Source organism: Panthera uncia, chromosome A2, assembly GCF_023721935.1.
Source record: "Panthera uncia isolate 11264 chromosome A2, Puncia_PCG_1.0, whole genome shotgun sequence".
NCBI classification, from domain to species: domain Eukaryota; kingdom Metazoa; phylum Chordata; class Mammalia; order Carnivora; family Felidae; genus Panthera; species Panthera uncia.
This window is the reverse complement of record NC_064816.1, coordinates 72,986,209-73,005,725: the sequence shown is the minus strand read 5'-3', so window position 1 is coordinate 73,005,725 and position 19,517 is coordinate 72,986,209. Positions and strand designations below refer to the sequence as shown.

Here is a 19,517-nt window from a genome sequence, read left to right as displayed (position 1 = left end):
GACTATTTTTTTTTTTTTTTAGTTTATTTATTTTGAGAGAGAGCAAGAGTAAGCTGCGGAGGGGCAGAGAGAGAGAGAGAGAGAGAGAGAGAGAGAGAGAATCTCAAGCAGGCTCTGTCCGCACTGTCAGCACGGAGCCCGATGCAGGGCTCGAACACATGAACCGTGAGATCATGACCTGGGCCAAAGTCAAATGCTTAACTAACTGAGCCACTCAGGTGCCCCTACGATGACTATTTTCTGATCCCCAACTTAGGATATGGTTCTATGTACCTATTTATGGGTTTGTAAGGGATAGAAATCACATAGCTTTAATGCTAAAGAAATAAAAAAAATAATAATAATAAAAGATCAAGGCGGGGGAAAGAACCACAAATACTGCTTTGGCTTATGTGTAGGAAATGAGGAATCTGCCTCTATTCTGTCTCTTTGCTGTGACACAGTCTCCATGTGACACACACACACTAAAATGACTTTAAACAAAACACGGAAACTTTGCTAGCAAAGAAGGGACACAGAAAGGGCAGAGAATAATCTGAAATATCAGTAACACGATTATTACCCAAGTGGATAACCACCATTTTGAACAGTCCTGGTCAACATTAATATACATGTCCTCCAAATGAAAGATGTTACAAGGGATAAAAAAACAAACCCAATTAGTGGTTGTGCATCCTCAATAATTTTTTTTATCTTCAATCTTTCCTCACAGATTTTACCTTCTAAATGATATTAAAAGGACATAATTGCCTAGGATGGTTCTTGCTTAAAAAAGACCATACAAACAGCACAAATACTTATGCTATTGATCATGAAGTGCAAGTTCTGTTTCATTTTCCATTTTATAATGAGAACAGTCAGAAATATTTTTAGAGTTTCAAATCAAAAGTATGTATTATTTATTGTGATCTAGGTAGCCGTTATGCAGAAGCTTTTAAAAAGCTAGAAAGCAAAAATGGCTTAACAGGGCATGAATTTGAAATAGATCCCCAGGGGATAACGAATCCAGCTTATATTGTGGGAAAATGCAAAGAGCCATTAATTCATATTATGCTGCCCGGCTATTCTATTGATGACTGCGAAAATAAATTCTCCAGTCACCATTCTCGTTGAGACATGAGGAGTCAGATATCGGTGCAGAAGCTGGAGTTCAAAAAGTTAATAATAAACCTGAATCCAGAATAATTTCGAAGCGTGCAAACAACAAAAGGCAATGGAGAATGAAAATTCAAACGTAGCAACGTCATCTGATTAGAAATCCGTTGTCATTGTCCTCCACCGAAACAGTCCACAAATTGCTGATGTAGTCTATGACCTCTGTAGAGGGATTGAATTTAGTATCCAAAGTTGGTGGCTCAGCATTTCCTCTCCCCTTTCTTTTTAAAACCCCACACTACAGAAGGGCACAGGGTAACACATTTTACTGTTAAATATAATTTGAGCCTGCTGGAAGACGGCCCGCTCACAAGTGTCACCCTGGCAACTCACCTCTGACTTCGGCTTTCTGATAGGAGTTGTTCCCAACTTTCCTCACCACCCCTCGCCCCCAGCACCATTCTGTGCTATAGCCACAGGGTAAAGCGAGGCAGGGCGGTCTCGAATACCATTTCAAACTCGAACTACTTTTTCTAAGTGCCAACTCCAAAGCTCACAGAAACTCTATCCCGTGCTTCATTTTTACATGATAGTGCTTGCAACACTCACTCTGGGTTCTGAGTGGAAAGCAGCCAGCCAATACCGTTGCACTGTGTACCTGGCCCACAGTAAGAGAGTTCAGAAGAAGACCCAACCACGAATCCAAACAGCAGTGGTGAAAAGAGGTCACGTCCTTCCCTAACCATCATACCGTCTTGCACTTACTGTCTTCCGTGGCTCCCATGTCTGTCCGTCCCTGTTCATGCTGTCGTTCTGCCAAGACAGCCAAGCTAGGCAGAGGGGAAACCCGTCAATGTCTCCCTACAACTGTCCCCCACGTCCCAAATGAGGGGCAGTGCCCCAGCTTCCCATATCCATGATCGACCTTTCCCACTGCCGGTTCCAGCAACACCAACTGCCAGGGGTTGCACGTTATGGAGACATCGTGTTAGTATGTGTCTTTCACCCAGAGAATACAAGGGAGAGAGAAAAAGAGACACAGAGACAGGCAGAGGCAGAAAGAGGCAGAAAAAAAAAAAAAAAAAAAAAAAGACCAAAATAGGAAGGCTCAGTTCTTGGGTCCTGCACATAATTGAGTGTAAACTCTTTTGTTACTGGTGGCTTTCGGGATGAGTGAATCATGTTCTGTACACGCACTCTGACCACTTACAGCCCACTGCTTTCACAGCAATGACTGACCATTCTGTGAATTTCAGAGAACAATGCCTTGTCCTTGAGACCAGCTACAACTCGCATGCACGTGCCCTCATTCTAAGCTACACCAACTCAGCGTTTCCATAAATTCATTTTCTGTACCTAAAACCCATTGGGCGTTGCAATGTATTTGACCAAATCAGAACTATCCCGGGCTGAAAAGAGTTGGTTTGAAAATAATTAATGAGCATCTTTTATTTTTTTTTTAGGTATGAAAGTTGCATTTTCTCTAAAAAGGAGGAAATAAAACTGAGAAAGAAATAGGATGTTTCAGGAAACTGGGCTGGGCGGCCAGTATTTGCACTGTGTGTGAAAACGCCTAACACCCTGTTACTGAAAGTACCTAGTAGGGAAAAAGTGATGAACGGATGTTGAGATGATTGTCCTTTTTTAACTAGAATTTTTTCTTTTTTTTAAAAAAGGCTTCACTCTTAGCGTGGAGCACAATTGTGGGGCTTGAACTCATGAACGTGAGATCAGGACTTGGATGCTTAACCCACTGAGCCAGCCAGGCACCCCCTCTTTTAACTAGAATTTAAACATGGGTGGTGGTTTTGATTCTACACTGATCCTTCATGTCAGGAGTGGAACAAGCTTAGAGAAAATAAAAACAAAAGCCATGTTAAAATTTTAAAATCACAAAAATTAAAAATAAAACCTTGGGGCTCAGTCGGTTAAGCATCTGGACTCTTGATTTCAGCTCAGGTTATGATCTCACGGTTCATGGGACGGAGCCCCGAGTCGGGCTCTGCGCTGGCAGTGTAGACCCTGGTTGGGATTCTCTCTCCCTCTCTCTCTGCCCCTCCCTCATGTGCACACATGCTCTCTCTCCCTCTCTCTTTCAAAACAGGTAGGTAAACATTAAAAAATAATAGTAAAATAAAACCTTAATCAGAGCCTAAAATAATAAAGCCAAATCTGTTCGTTGAATATAGAGCGATTAGCCAAGGCAAATGCCATCAATGTGAACGGATTTCCTCAGTTCAAGTCTTATTATTTTAAGACATTTAGGTAACTTGACACTACAATAAAGACGTGCAATAAGAGGAAAAAAATGAATCGGTGGAAGGGGCAGCCTGAGTGTGAACAGACCAGGCCTCTGCCTCTGCCTCTTAGCATTAGGTCAGCTGCTTAATTTTGCTTCAAGTTCATTTCCTTATGTGTAAAAATGCAAGTGATAGATCAGCTGTTCTTTAAAGCTTCTGGAAAGTCGGTAGAGAAACAGACTAGAAATAGTAAAAAGGGAGTATTTTGTGATCATCCAACAGGTCTTAAGGGAAAAAGTCAGTAAGCTAATCAAGGCCACAGTAATCAAATAAAATTCACTCAAAATAGTACTATTGTCAGTATTATTTGAATTTAAAATTTTTAGCCATGCCATTCCCTCAAAGAAGGCTCTGAGTAACGTCTGACTCGGGGAGACGTCTCTGAAACAGTGCAGCCTCTGTTATAACAGGCTCACTTAATGACGTTCTGGATGATGCTGGGAAAATCCAAAGGAAGGGACCCTGATGTACCCTGAGGAATGTGGGAAAAATCCTGCTCAGTCCCCCATAAGCCATACTCAAGTCTGCGCAGAGCAATGAAAGTAAGGAACAGACAAGAAACCATGATTTCAACAGAAAAAGAATCATACTTCGAAAAGCAAAGCTTGTTTCTTAGATAATTTCTGTAAATACTGCGAATTAAAGTGGAGAATGGCACTGGCTTGTAACTCCTAAATTTTAGGGGTTTCTTTCAAGTTTATTTTTTATTTATTTTGAGAGAGAGAGAGAGAGAGAGAGAGCATGAGCAGTGTAGGGGCAGAGGGAGAGAGAGAGAATCCCAAGCAGGCCCACTCTGTCAGCGCAGAGCCCGACGCAAGGCTCGATCTTACCAACTGTGAGCTCATGCCCTGAGCTGAAATCAGGAGTCGGACTCTTAACCGACTGAGCCACCCAGGCATCCCAAATTTTGGAGTTTTCACTGTTTTTTAAATACTGGTTTCGATTTCCTTTCATCAAACTGACAAAGCCCCCACATTTGTCCCTAGGAAAAAATCCCCATTTATTCCACTAAGAAGACCAACAGGCAGAGATACAAATGAAATGGTAGGCAATGTCAAAATGAAATGGACATTGAGAATGCAGCGAGTTGTGTGTTAAGTACCCGAATGAGTAATTTTTTTGCTGAAGGACGGTGGACATATAACGTTCTCCCGGCATCAGATGTACAACATCGTGATGCAGCAATTACATACAGTACGAGACGCTCACCAAAATCCGTGTGTTACCATCTCTCACCGTACAACATTATCACAATATTATTGGCTGTATTCCTTATGCTGTAATTTTCATGATCTATTTATTTTATAACTGGAAGCCTGTACCTGTTAATCCCCTTCCCCTAGGTCACCCACCTCCCCACGTTCCCCCATCTGGCAACTGCCAATTTATTCTCTCTATCTGTGAGACTCTTTCTTTTTTATGTTTCTTTGCTCATTCGTTTTGTGTGTTAGAGTCCAAATCTAAGGGAAACATCTATGATGTTTGCCATTTTCTGTCCAACTTCTTTTGACAGCTTAAGTACCAAATCAAATTGATAGTTCACAAAAGATTTGTAACGATCTCCTCTAGCTCCCAAATCAATGTTTCTAGCCTGGAACCCTCCCCTAACCACCACACTTAGTAACTTCCAGCTGCCCAGTGGCCATGTCTATCTACATGTCCCATGTATACCTCAAAGTCCTTTCCTCCCCAAGAACAGGTCTGCTTCCCTCCCCTAAATTCCTAAAAATGTCACCAGAGTCAGAAACCTGAGAATCCCAGGCCCTAACATTTCTCACTTCCAAGGCCCAAACTATCACCAAATCCAGCACAGTCTAGCTCTTTCAAAGCTCTCTTCCTCTCCGTTCCTCACTGCTTCCTCCCCAATGTCAGCCCTCCCATATCTTTGCCAGGTCAGTGCAAAACAAACCTTTCTTCAATCTTGCTCACCTCCAGCTGTCCCTACACTCTCTCCAAGGCAACATACCTCAAATACCAATGACTGGGGTACCTGGTGGTTCAGTCAAGCAGCTGACTTCAGGTCAGGTCCTGATCTCGCGGTCTGTGGGTTCGAGCCCCACACTGGGCTCTGTGCTGACAGCTCGGAGCCTGGAGCCTGCTTCAGATTCTGTGTCTCCCTCTCTCTCTGCCCCTCCCCTGCTTGCACTCTGTCTCTTTCTCTCAAAAATAAGTATTGAAAAATTTTAAATACCAATGAATGCCATCTTTGAAAAGATTTTTTTTTTGATGTTTATTTATTGTTGAGAGAGAGAAAGACAGAGCGCAAACAAGAGAGGGACAGAGAGGGAGAAGGAGACACAGAATCCGAAGCAGGCTCCAGGCTCTGAGCTGTCAGTATGGAGCCCGAAGTGGGGCTCGAACCCATGAATGGCGAGATCATGACCTGAGCTGATGTCGGACACTTAACCAACTAAGTCACCCAGGCTCTCTCCAATGACTGCCATCTTAAAACCCCTCAGTGCTTACACACACACACACACACACACACACACACACACACACACCTTTCATACCCTGTGGTTCAATAACCCTAACAACTTATTATTCCGCATGCAGATTTCACACCCGCATCCCGCTGCTCCTGTCTACAAGACCCTAGGCCACTCCACTAGGCCAACTCCTATTCATCTTTCAAGGGCCACTTCAGGGGTTACCTCCTGTAAGCAGCCTGCTTTTTATACACACAGTCTCTGGCCCCAGGCTGCCTCAGCTTCTGCTGCACTCCTTAATGCAGTCTCAATATACTTTCATCATATTGGAATTGGTTATCTATTCATGTGTCTGTCTCTTGCACATGACAGATATTCCTTGAAGGTAAGGACTCACCACCTCTGCTCCTTGAGATCCTTGCAAAGTTTACGGAACCATATTAAAAATGAATCAAACTATATAAAGAAAAACAGATTGGAGGATATAAGGGTATTTTGGAGGATTCCACATAGTCATTGTCTTTCTTACTTATGCAAATAAATCTTCATGGTTTACAAAGTGCTTTCACTGAAGTTGTTTTGTTTTGTCCTTAAAACATTCCTAAAAGGCAAGGTAAGGCTATTATGAAGGCTCTGAGAGACACTAAATACGTAAGAAAGTCTTTTGAGAAGAGAAATGTTATTGATTTCTCAAGGTGTGTGCGTGTGTGTGTGTGTACGTGTGTGTGTGTGTGTGTTCAAATAAGTCTTCTTAGATCAGAGCCACAACATCAAATAAATTCCTGTTCTGTCAAAATAACCAAGTGATTTCCTTCGTAACTACTGAAAAAGTCTCCTGAAAAAGAAAAACTCTCAATTCTATGCAGAGAGGTTTCAACAACCTGGTCTCTTATTCACTCTTTTCCAAGAAGTAGATTTTGGAAGACAGAACAGCTAATTTAGATTTCTAAAGACAAAGAGAGGACTGATTAACTCTCACCTTCAGAAGATCCACTGGGGCCCACAGTCTCCTGAAAGTTTCCCTGATGTGTGAAAGCTGTCCTTTCCTCAGGATGATGCCAACAGCTGAGAGCAGCTTTGGCCAAAGTCTTCAGCAAACAGGGGTAGTAGGCGCTAAGGAAGAACACCACAAGGATTCCTGAGAAAGAAAAGAAAAGAAAAGAAAAGAAAAAACATAGAACAGTGTAAATTGTTTTGGGTTAGTTAATTCTATTAAGCTGATATTTCACTCTACCTACCACCTTAACATCGACAAGGGGAACTTAATACATCTTAAATTCCGTGATTCATTTTAACCACACTGTTCTGCACTTAAGATCATCAATGTCTTAAGACTTTAAGCAATTTAATGGCAACAGGCAATGAAAACAGGTAACATAATTCCAATTACATCTTAGTGTAGGATGAAAGCCCGAGTGACCCCTAAACAGCAGGAAACAACTGTGCACACAAATTAGAGGGGGGGGGGAAGGCACTTGATCTTATTCTATTCTTATACTTCATGAGAACACCATGTGCTTTATAATCACATCGACACACAGGCTGTGGCCGGGAAGAATCTAACACCGACAGAAAAGAACAAACAATGAAGAACGAAGTATTTGATCAAGGTTGACAATGTCAGAAAAGAACTCAGCAATGCAATTACATTTTAGAGGTGGCTTTGAAGGCGGTAAGAAAAGAAGGCATTTGGGAATAAAGAGAGTTGCTAAACACACTAAGAAAACAAGTGTAAGGTTAAGGTAGAGCTACACATAATGAAGCCTTCGTTAATCGGAAACCAACTAACAGAAGTACTCGACTACTGTGTTTGTTTAATGCCTCACTTTTATGAGAAAGGGTAAAAATCGCAGAAGGGAGCATTCAGAAAACCTCTTTAAACCAGAACTTGGGGGTCAGTGTGTAAGGAGGAGAGCAGAAGCCAAGAGCGCTACATCTGCTCCCAGCACTAATGGTCTGACCTTGGGCTTGCTAAGTGCTTCTCTACCCTGCGGGCACTTTTAACGATACTCGGAGAGCTTGTAGAAAGTATCTCTGGCTTGCCTCATCCAGGCCAAATAAATCTTCGACATGAAATCAGAATCTCAGGTGGGATGGAGCCCGAGCACAGGCATTTTTTCCAAAGAGACAAAGTCTGAGAAGACAGCTCATCTAGCTCTGACATTCTGCCTCGCCCTCATGGTTTGCACCTGATAATTCAAGTTTGCTTAAAACATTATTTTTAATGTTTATTAATTTTTGAGAGAGAGAGAGAGAGAGAGAGAGAGAGAGTGAGTGAGTAGGGGAGGGGCAGAGAGAAAGAGCCTGAAGCAGCCTCCAGGCTCTGAGCTGTCAGCACAGAGCCCGATGTGGGGCTCGAACTCAGAGACGGTCAAGTCTTGACCTGAACCACCGACTGAACCACCCATGTGCCCCTCAAGTTTGTTTTAAAACAAATACAATTCAGGGGTGTCTGGGTAGCTCAGTCAGTTAAGTGTCTGACTCTGCATTTCAGCTCAGGTCATGGTCTCCCAGTTTGTGGGGTCAGGTCAGCCATAGGGGCTCTGCACTGACACTGCAGAGCCTGCTTGGGATTCTCTCTCTACCCCTCCCTGCTCGCTCTCTCTCTCTCTCTCTCTCTCTCTCTCTCTCCCAAAATAAATAAATAAGCATTAAAAAATAAAATGAAACAAATACAATTTAAATTAATAGTATCCAAAGTTTAAGACCCTATAAAATCACATCGTTGCCCAATTTTCAAGAAGAAGGGACTGATGCCCTGAGAAATATGGTGATGTAGGTAGGGTCCAAGCAAAAGAACACCACTAGGACAGAATCAAGTCTTTAGGGGAGATAAAGTTGGATCCTGAGCTGGGGCTGGACTCGATCTCTCCCAGGCGGGGCCGTATGACGGGGAGACATGGAGTCACATGCTTGACCGAGGATCAAGGCCACGGGCTCTCTGGGCCCCCACTCCTTACAGAACAATAGAGATCAAAGCTAATCCTACTCACTAAGTTACAGTCCTTCATATGAGCTGGACATCGTGCTTCTAAGAAGTGCTTTCATCCAAACAAACTTCTCAGACCTCACTACTGGTACCAGAACAGTTTATTTATAATTTCTAAGTGAGGCAATTGAAGCCCAGCGAGGTCAGGCTCAGCCCCAGGATGGAGGAAGTCGAGAGTTCACAAAGCTAGTCTCTCTCCTAACCGTGGGCCGGCGGGCGGGGAACACAGTGACCCGCAAGCCAGAGGCGAGGCTCCTCGGCTCTGGGTCTACTTAGGCGGCGCTTGCCCCCCGCGCATGCGCAGTCGCACCCTGGGCAGTGGCGCCAGAAGCATCCCGCGGGCTTCCTGGTGGCAGCAGAGCTCCTCTGATGAAATCCTACTTCCGCTGTTTCCGCCAGGAGTAACATGGTACGGAAGGATTTCCATTCTCCCTGCACAACACACACACACACACACACACACACACACACACACACAACCACACCCACCACACCACACACACACACACACATCTACGCAGACCCACACACACACACGACTATACCATACGTGCGCGTGCACACACTCCCGAAGATTTAATGACACTATTTTGAGGGACGTCAGCTTGGGCAACTATCTGAAGAGTCACCACTGAAATCTGCCCTAACCGCCTCAGGCCCTCACGAATATGAGTTTAAAAGCCTACCCGAGGGGTATCTGGACCACCATTTACAATTCACCGAAACGTTACCGAACATTTAAATATTTAATTTAAGAGGCTGAGGCAAAAATACTACTGTTTCTGACACCTCAGGCATATTCCAATTGTACGGTGGCAGAATTACCTTAAGTTTAATGACAATGCAAAAAGAGGATTTTCATTAGACACGTCTGGGAAGACATGAAAGAATGATGGTCAAAATACAAGCACAAAATTTTGGGAATTGGAGGGGGCCTCGACGGTCACTGTATCCAACCACCCATCTGCCTATGGCCCGATCCATTTTAAGGGACTCCATGTGGAGACGAACCTTGCTTCCTGTAGCTTTCACTCATTGGTCTCAATGCTGGCCTTTGGAGACATATCCAGATTTGCATTCTGATGTCAACTGCCCAACCACAGCCCGCTGTTCTGAAAAGCAGGGATAAGTTGTGGTTTTAGCAAGGCGGCCGCTGACTGGATACCCCTGAGTATCCCACAGAGGCTGGCGGAGGGCCCATGAGGTGGCTCTGTGCAAGGGTCTCGCCCCAGAAGGGAGACGATGATCAGCCAAGTCCATCAAACTAGCTCTCTCTGGGATTTGGAGTGGACATCAGGTGTCAGAGGAGGACCTCCCGAATATGCAAAGGTAAGCAGAAAGGCCAAATGAGAAACCGGGAGAGAGAAGAGTCATCCCTGAAGTTGCCTGACTCTGACAGCTTCCCCCTTTCCAGACCCAGGCAGGGGAGCTGGGTGGCAAGTCCCTGCTCCTTAGGGCGCCCTGAGTCTCTGTTCTCCACAAGTCCAAATGGGCAGTACGTATGGAATAAAATTATAGCACCTCATTTCCCGGCCGTTCTTACGGCTGTTTATCAGCTTGACAATGAAGATCTCCCTTATCGTTCTGTAGGTATTGTTGTTAGGAACAACTAAAGGCTTTATTTTTACCCCATTAATATTGCACCTTTAAAAATGGAGCTCATTATTCCAGCTTGCCAAAAATTCGCGACCTCTCAATTCCACCCCTCCAAAATATTTGTTCTGCCTTTCACCTTCATGCCGCCTACAAATTAGACAAGCATGCCATCCAGAATGATGTTCATGCTATGATAAGAACACTGAATAAGACACTACTTCACAGAGCAAATAGTGGTATGGAAAACAGCAAAAACCAGACCGGTCAAGAAATAAAAATGAATGTAGTTTAGCGTTGAGGTCATTACTTAAAATTAATAATTCCCAATTCTCCAAATTGACTGCAAATCATCTGTAAGATATAAATAGCTATGTAAACTGACGGGACCACGCAATTCATCTGCTGGATAAAGGTTTTACCATTTCCTTGGTAAAAAACCGCAAAACCCAGAAGGATTAGATTTCAGCATCATTAGAGAAAATTAGGCCATAGTTGCGATAATTGGCAACATGAACTTTGTAGTTAGAATAATTACCTGTGCAGCAGACCAAGAAGTTATGTTTGAGAAACATATTGCAAAACCAGAGCCACGTTAGTTTCATCCTTCCCAGAGGCAATCATGGAAATTAGCAGAGTCTGTCATTTTAGGTCATCTGGTATACCCCTGCCAAAGTGAAATTGTTCTCCAAAGATCTCAACTGCTTTGTCTAATTTAGCTTTCAGGAAGCCTCATGGGATCTCTCCTTAGAGTAAAAAGCCCCACACCGAAGAGCTTTTTAAGTTCTTGTGTCTGCTTTTCTTAGTTTTTCTGTCTGTACCCTTACGGTCAGACTGTTAAGCTCCAGTCTCTCATGGTGGTCAGTGTGCCCTCCTGGAACAACCCAACCCGTCCTCTACCTGGGTACCCCTGGTCGTCCCAGGACTGACTGTGTAAATAAGACTGGAAATCTTCAAAGGGAGGGCTCCTTGGGACTGTCTACAAAGCAAACACACGAGTGTGTGTGTAGATTTCCCGCCATCTCTGTTGAAGACACAGAGGCCTTCTTGCCTTGCTTCTTTTTTCTCAGCTGTGTCGAATTGTGACACTGTTCTTTCAACAATTACCGTCTGATCCACTGGGGTCAAGGTACTGCCCTGCGAGCCACAAGAAACACAAAGACAACTAAGCAGCTTCTGCTCAAAGACAGGCAGAGATGAGAGATAATAATACCATCTTGGGTCATATGGCATTTTGTGGTTTATTTTTCACAAAAGTAATCTAACTTGACACTGAAAAATAGGTATTTTTCTTGCCATCTTATGGATAAAATAAAGGTTGAGCAAAGTTGGGCAAGTTATCGATAATTCATTACAGCTAGTGAGCAGCAAAGCCAGGACTTCACAGAGACGAGCTTTGGAATTGCTAGTCTATGTTACTCGCACAACCCCACAGGTGCATTCATTGTTCACGCAGATCGAATGACTACCCACCAACATACATTGAAAGCTTACTCCATACTGGGTACTTTGGGCATGTATTTGATCCATATATTCAATAACAACTTTCCGAGGTGGGCATTTTAGTGTCCCACCTAATAGGAGGGAAAAATGAGAACGAGGCACAGAATGAGAACTCATGGCCCAGCGTCGCATGGCTAGTGGGTGGCAAAGAGTAATAAACACCAAGAGAGCAGTGCCACCCGGAAGAAATGTGGAGGAAGTCACTGGATCTGTTGCTAGGAAGGACGCTGAGAAAGTTTTGGAACGTTTTCTAGCGTTTCCAGAACAGTGAGACTTTTCTTCTCTTGTGAGTCCTGTGAGAAGACACTGGCATGGGAGACGAGAAAAAGATGGCAGTTCCAAGAAAAGAAGGAAACGTGGCGCTTCCCTTTCCCTCTGCTGTGGCCACGGGCACAGCCCAGCCAGAGTCACCCGATGGGACAGAGAACTGCCAACCCGTGAATACCATTCGCCACTTTCATGCCTGCGATGTATATTTTCTATTATTTTAAAGTCTTTGGACAGATCACGTTGGTTAAGCAAAGCAGAGAGAAGAGACCCTTGGCGTTCACGGCCTCATGTGTGTGGTTGGTGATTTTACAGTGACCGCCTGGGAGGCTCATGGGATGTGACTTAGCAGTTTGCCGGGACACCAGTTTGAAACACGCAAACTCGCTAGCTGCTCTGTACTCACACCTCAGTGCAGTTTCCTTATTCTGAGCCCGATTTCAGGTTTGAAAGGAGGGAGCCAGGAAGAAAGGATGTGCGCTCCAGTATTCAGTGAGAAACTTTCATGGCCCACAGGAGGGGCTAAGAGGTTCCTACACAAATTTGTTAATCCTACAATAATCCCACAATGTGGCCATTATTGTACAGATTTTCTACGTGGGCACACTGAGGCACAGAAAAGTCCAGTGATGCATCCCGAAGTCAGAGAGCTTGTCCATGTCCGAGGATTTGACATGTGGTCTGCCTAACCTGGGATTATCCTAACATGGGATTTGAATGCAGTCTGCCTAACTCTGTGCTATGGCATCCCTCTTCTATTTCTGCTGATGTCATTGAACAAGCAAACAAATACACAAAAACTGTGTGAGGAGAGGAAGACACTAGCCGAGACATAAAACCTCAGTTAATGTTGGAAAGCCAGTTAACTTCAGACATGAGGGCAGACAGTCCGTGACTTACGATGCTTCAACGTACCATTTTTTGATTTTACGATGGTATGAAAGCAATATGCGTTCAGTAGAAACTGAACTTCAAATTTTGAATCTGGATCTTTTCCTGGGCTAGCAATACATGGGACGCTCCTCTCGCGATGCCGGGCAGCGCGTAGCAGCTCTGTGGGCCGTGGGATCACCAGAGTCAACAAGCCCCACACTTGTAACCATTCTGTACCCACATGCCCATTCTGTTGGTCACTTTAAGTACCGTACTCACTAAATTACATGAGATATTCACCACCCGATCACCAAACAGGCTGTGTGTTAGATGATTTTACTATCAGCTGATGTAAGTGTTCTGAGCACACGCAAGGTAGGCTACAGGCTAAACTGTGCTGTTTGGGAGATCAGGTGTATTAGATGCATTTTAGACTTAGGATATTCTCAATTTGCGACGGGTTCATCAGGACGGAACCCCACTGTAAGTCGAGGAAGATCCATATATGACAAAAAAAATAAAAAATAAAAATAAGGCCACAGCAGTATGCCCCACGGGAAAAGCCAAGCACCTTACAAACTTTCCATATTCTTGGATTGAGAGATGCCCCGGGGTCTTAGAAATCAGTCCCCATAAGGCCTGCTGTGCTCCCGCGAATTCAGAGGCCAAGGGAGGAGGAACGTGTCTGGCCTCACAGCACGTGAAGCGTGTGATTGACACACATGCTGTGAAGTGCCAACAACGTGCAGGGGAGTCTGGAGGTGGGAAAAAGCACCTCTGTCTGGGATGGGCCGTAAACACGGCCCACCTCCCTGAATCAGAACTCTAGGGAGCAGCGGAGGAGTGAGCACGTTTGTGCACCATGAGGACAGAGGGATGAATAAGGGAGACCAAGATGGCGGCGAACCGCCAGTGGCCAGAGCGGTGGCCAGAGCGCAGGCGCCGTGCAGAGGGTCTGGTGCAAGGAACGCACACGGGGCCTCGGGGAGTCCCTGCTGTACTTCAGCCACTTAACCTCAACATGAGGGGCGCGCGGACCCATGTCAGGTCTTCCCCCACGTCGGAGAGAACACTCCTTCGAAATCAGTTTTCAAGAACCGATATACCACAGCCCTTGGGCAGAAACCCGCTTATTTGCATATCGCCCAGTCCTCTTGCTAAATAACAGTTGGAGTCAAGTCAAAACGAAATGAAATGCCAACACCCTTCAACAGTAACACAAATGCTTTGCAACCTCGAACTTGAATTTAATAGAACATACAAAACAAATCTGCTTTGATGACTCTGAAAAGCAACTGAGCGAGTTCCAACTTGAGCAGGGGGTTTATTTATTTTGTGTCGCTCCTGTCATTATTCAGATCGCTCAAGAAGCACTTAGCGGGTGCCTACAGGGTAACACACAGGAGTTCGAAGCAGGAATGCTAATGGTTTTTATTTTTGTACTTCATTTTAACTGGATTGTTTTAGGCAGTATTTGATTTTTATCTGGGGGAAACTTTGACAGCTGATTTTTAGTGGCATTTATTAGGGTGGTTTTGCTTTTCGACATATGGAAAGTACAAGAAAATTAAAGGAAAAAAATTAAAATGGTATGTTGTATTCCACCACCAGAAATAAAAATTGTCAGGACACCTGGGTGGCTCAGTCGGTTGAGTATCCGCCTTTGGCTCAGGTCATGATCTTTGCAGGTTCATGAGTTCGAGTCCCATGTCAGACTCTGTGCTGACAGCTCGGAGCCTGGAGATGCTTCAGACTCTGTGTCTCCCTCTCTCTCTGCCCCTCCCCTGCTCACGCTCTTTCTCAAAATAAATAAATAAATAAACAAACATTAAAAAAAATAAAAACTGGCCTTTATGCCTTATGAGTGTTGTTTTTGTCTGTATGTATGTGTGTCTGTGTATACATTTTTCAATACAGAAGTAGTGTAATACATTATGCACTGATTTAGTAACCTGCTGTACCCACCTAACAAAATGAACATTTCCCCAAGTCATTAAATATCATACAAGATCAATTTTGGTGTCTGGGTAATAGTCTACCATATAAATAAGTCATATTCATTTAATCAATTTCCTAGTTTTGGCCATTAATGCTATTCCATTTGGCTGTTTGGTTTTGTTTTTTTTTTTTTTTTACATCACTTTCTAAACATGTATCATTTTACTAGCACTGGCTGAACAGCAGTCAGCAGAGTTCTTACCCAGTTGATTCACAGAGCATTAGTCGATTACAAAGTTCCATCTGCCTCACTGGGATCTGTGATCCCCTGACTGCAGTCCCGGTGCCTTAGAGAGCCGGCACACATTCCCCGTGCCTTAGAGAGCCGGTTCCCCCTGGCTCCTTCACAGCCCTGCCCCCGCCCCTTGCTGTACATCTGTGGCTTGGAAAGGAGTAGTCTGCTCCATCACGCTAGCTCAGATTACTAGGAAAAGCTTGCCTTTTCCAATGAACGTATCAGAGCAGGACCCATGGACAAACGGTCCCCAACCCCAGGCTATGTGTGGAGACCGTCCTTCCGGGGCAGAAAGAGAGTTTGAGGGAAACACTGTTAGCCCAACATAAAAAAATAATAATGTTTCTCACTGTCTTGTTAATGCGACTGTATCTTGTTTCAAAAGAGACAATGGGCTAGACTGGGAAATTGTAAGTAACTAGTCTCATTGATGCTGTTATTATTAACTGTTAGATGAGAAGACACTACAAGTTACGTGCCTTAAGCAGCTCATGATTTTGAGCCTTTATGGTGGTCGTTCTCAGCCCTGCTGGTTCTTGGGAATCCACAGACAGTGCCGTGGTTGCCTTGATTACGGTGATGGATGCACAGGGGAATATGTAAGTCAAAACTCCTCGGACTGTCCATTTTAAATGGATGCAGTTTGTTGTATGTTAATTACACCTCAATAAAACTGTTAAAGAATTAAGACCGTCCCTCCCCGCCCCCCACAAGCGCCCAAAACCCACATCTGGAATTCTGATTTAATTGGTCTTGAGTGAGGCTCTTAATGTGAAGCCAAGAGCGATTGCTCTAATTATATACTGGGGACGAAGACAGCACTTACCGTGGTGAGCGCTGAGTAATGTACAGAATTGTCGAATCATTATCTTGTACACCCGAAACTAATATAACACTGTATATTACACACTTCAATTAAAAAAGTAAAAAAAAAAAAAAAAAAAAAAAGTGACTCATTATACTTTACAAAGGCAAAAAGAAAAAAATGATACATTGATGAGATTCGTCCGAAATTGATAAGCATCTTTTTAGAGACCTAATTTTGTCACGTTCGAGTGCAAACAATAACAAATCTTGTTTTTTTTAAAGTGCTACCCAGCAAAGAAACTCAGAGGCTTTAATAACGTTCAGTAGTTTCTTAACCAAACTTTTAAGAGCCTACTGTATACTAGGTATGACTCTAGGCAGAGCATAAATCATGCGTATGCGTGAAACTGGTAACTTTCTATGAGCCCAACATTCTCTTAAGTGGATTTAAACTAAATTCACAAACTAGTTTAAACATTTATCTAATAAAAGCTAAGCATGGGAAATGTAAAAATGAACCTGTTATGGCCCACGGCACAACCACAGATTCTCGGTGAGAGCAGCTCCAATCCAGGAGATTTTGTTGTATTTGCCAAGCCGCTGAGCTACCCACAGGCTTTTAGCAAGAATGTGGGAAAAGCCGTCCCAGAAAATTGGAAGCTTCCTGCCAGAGGGCACCGGCATCCCCTCCTGACATTTGAGGCTCTATGCCAATGCCCCACCCATAGATACCAAGATAGCTTCACATCCATAATAAAATAGTTAAGGCCTTTCATTAGCGAAAATTAATATTCAATATTCACTCACATATGTCTTTACTCTGTTATTAATAAGAAACTTTGAGCATAATTAGTATTGGCTTTGAGCGCACTTTAGAACTGCACCCAGCTGGAAAGGGGCCATGGAGGATAGGGTTTCATTACTCTCCAAGGCTGAACACTCCCTCGAAGGGATTAGAAGAAAAAGAAATGGGACCGTTCAGGAAGAAATGGTCTCCTTGAGTTACCTGAGATGACGGTGTGTGGCAGTGGGGACAGGACTGTGGCTGTCAGTGACATGGCCCTTCCCAGTCCCTTGTCCCTCCCTGCCCCCCCCCCTCCCGCCCCGCGCCGGCCTCCATGATGCACCGCAAATGAAATGTGAGAAATGAAGCCTCTGGGTCAGGGGACGTCACACGGTTGGTGTGACATGTCCAGAGAGCAGCTCATGGTGAGGCAGGACGCGGAACACCTAGCCAGGTGAAAAAGGACAATGAAGAGCACCAGGATTTTCCGACAGACGCAACCCGTTTCATCAGGGATGAGTGTGTGAACACCGGGCAGGAAATCAGGAGTAGGGCTAGCATCGGTAAGTGCAGAGCAGTGCAAGAAATGTAACCTGGGCTGAGGTATGACTTCCGGACTCCTGACCACTATCAGCACATCAGCTAAAGTGAAGCAATACTGGACTTGTTTTTGCCTCAGTAGAAATGGATGAGATAGTTTACATCCTTTATGGGGGAAAAAGGTAAGATCAACTTGCAACTTACTCGCAAAACCAGCCTTTCACAGCTCCCTCCTCCTAACAGCCTGTGACAGCTACACTCTTCCTAAAACCTGGGGATCCCCTCCAACGCTTCCTCCCCAGATTTGCCATCTCTCCGACACCCACTTTGGGCCTCTTTACATCCGTGCCTGGGTCACACTTCAATTATGTTTCTCCTCTGACACCATCTCTCACATTATGCCAGTCTCCAGGTGCCATGTTTGAGGACCAGATCAGCCCATCTTCGTCCCCGTACCCAGCTAGGGGTCCAGGAACAGGGCATTTTCTGGAAGGGGGCACAATGCCTTAGACACAAACACACACACACATACACACACACACACACACGCACACAATGTTCTAAGTCTCTCTCTTATGAGAGACCGTGAAGATGAGAAAATCACTTTTAACATAATTTCCCCAGGCAAAAACAATCCTCACAAATCACAGAAATTGTGAATACAAGGGTAGGTTTATCTTAACTTGCCATATAAAATAATATGCACAGATTTCTGGAGGAAACCTAGATTCTACACTCTCCATATCATAATTCCTGGTTCTCACCACCAAACTCAAAACCAAATATGTGTGTGTGTGTGTGTGTGTGTGTGTGTGTGTGTGTATATATGTGTGTGTGTGTACACACATATATATATACACATATATATATACACACATACACACACATACACACACACACACACACACACACACACACACACATGCTGTCTGTTATATCCTTCTTTTTAAAATGCAGTATTTGGTTGATTGAGTTCCCACTAAATCAAGCCAAGTATGTGTCCTACCTTTGGCTTGTTTCTGCCACTACCCTGGATTGGTTTTTGTTTTTATTCTTATTTTGAGAGAGAGAGAGAGAGAGACGGAGGGAGAAGGACAGAGGAAGAGAGAACCCTCTGTCAGTGCGGAGCCTGATGTGAGGCTCGATCCCATGACCTTGGGATCATGACTTGAGATGAAATCAAGAATTAGACAACTGAGCCACTCAGGTGCCGCCTGGGTTGGTTTTTATTTTTTATTTTTTTATTTTTATTATTATTTTTTAAGTTTATTTATTTTTGAGACAGAGAGAGACAGAGCATGAACGGGGGAGGGGCAGAGAGAGAGGGAGACACAGAATCGGAAGCAGGCTCCAGGCTCTGAGCCGTAAGCCCAGAGTCCAACGCGGGGCTCGAACTCACGGACCGCGAGATCGTGACCTGAGCTGAAGTCGGCCGCTTAACCGACTGAGCCACCCAGGCGCCCCTGGGTTGGTTTTTAAATCATTACAAAAAGCAGAACTCTTTAAAAAAATTTAAAACTAAAGGCAGACTCACAAGCACCTGCTCAACACATAGATTTTTTACTCCAAAAACCCCCAAATCTGTGTAGTCCTACATTGCATTTTAGTCTACTTGCTACAACCAAGTAGACCCCGAATTTCAAGTTAACAAACTTTATTAAAATATAGACACACAAATACAAGCCGATGTGTACATACTAAATAGCCCATGATCAAATTTTGGTCTGTTTTCTCGTCATATGATGTACGTGGCTCTAACTGTATGTCAACCAAATGTCTTATAAAGAAAAGCCCCCTTTTTAAATTTTTTAAAAATGATTATTTATTTTCGAGAGAGAGGGAAACAGACCCAAAACAGGGGAGGGGCAGAGGGAGAGGGAGACACAGCATCTGAAGCAGGCTGCAGGCTCTCGGCTGTCAGCACTGAGCCTGATGCGGGGCTCGAACTCACAACCGCGAGATCATGACCTGAGCTCAAGTCCGACGCTCAACCGACTGAGCCCCCCAGATGCCCCGAGAAAAGCCTTCGTACAGTGATTTCAGTGTACGTGGATACTCACCATACAGACTTTTACAACATTACAAGCCATTTCACAAGAAGACT

At 44.2% G+C, this 19,517-nt stretch overlaps 1 protein-coding gene across 1 annotated transcript in view; it reads right to left on the bottom strand.

The window, feature by feature from the left end:
• Nucleotides 1-19,517, bottom strand: part of NRCAM (neuronal cell adhesion molecule) — a 282,710-nt gene that overhangs the window by 215,602 nt on the left and 47,591 nt on the right. Inside the window, exon 2 of the mRNA XM_049641330.1 lies at nucleotides 6,804-6,962. The gene's annotated coding sequence lies outside the window, so the exon portion shown is untranslated. The remainder of the gene's footprint in view (nucleotides 1-6,803; nucleotides 6,963-19,517) is intronic.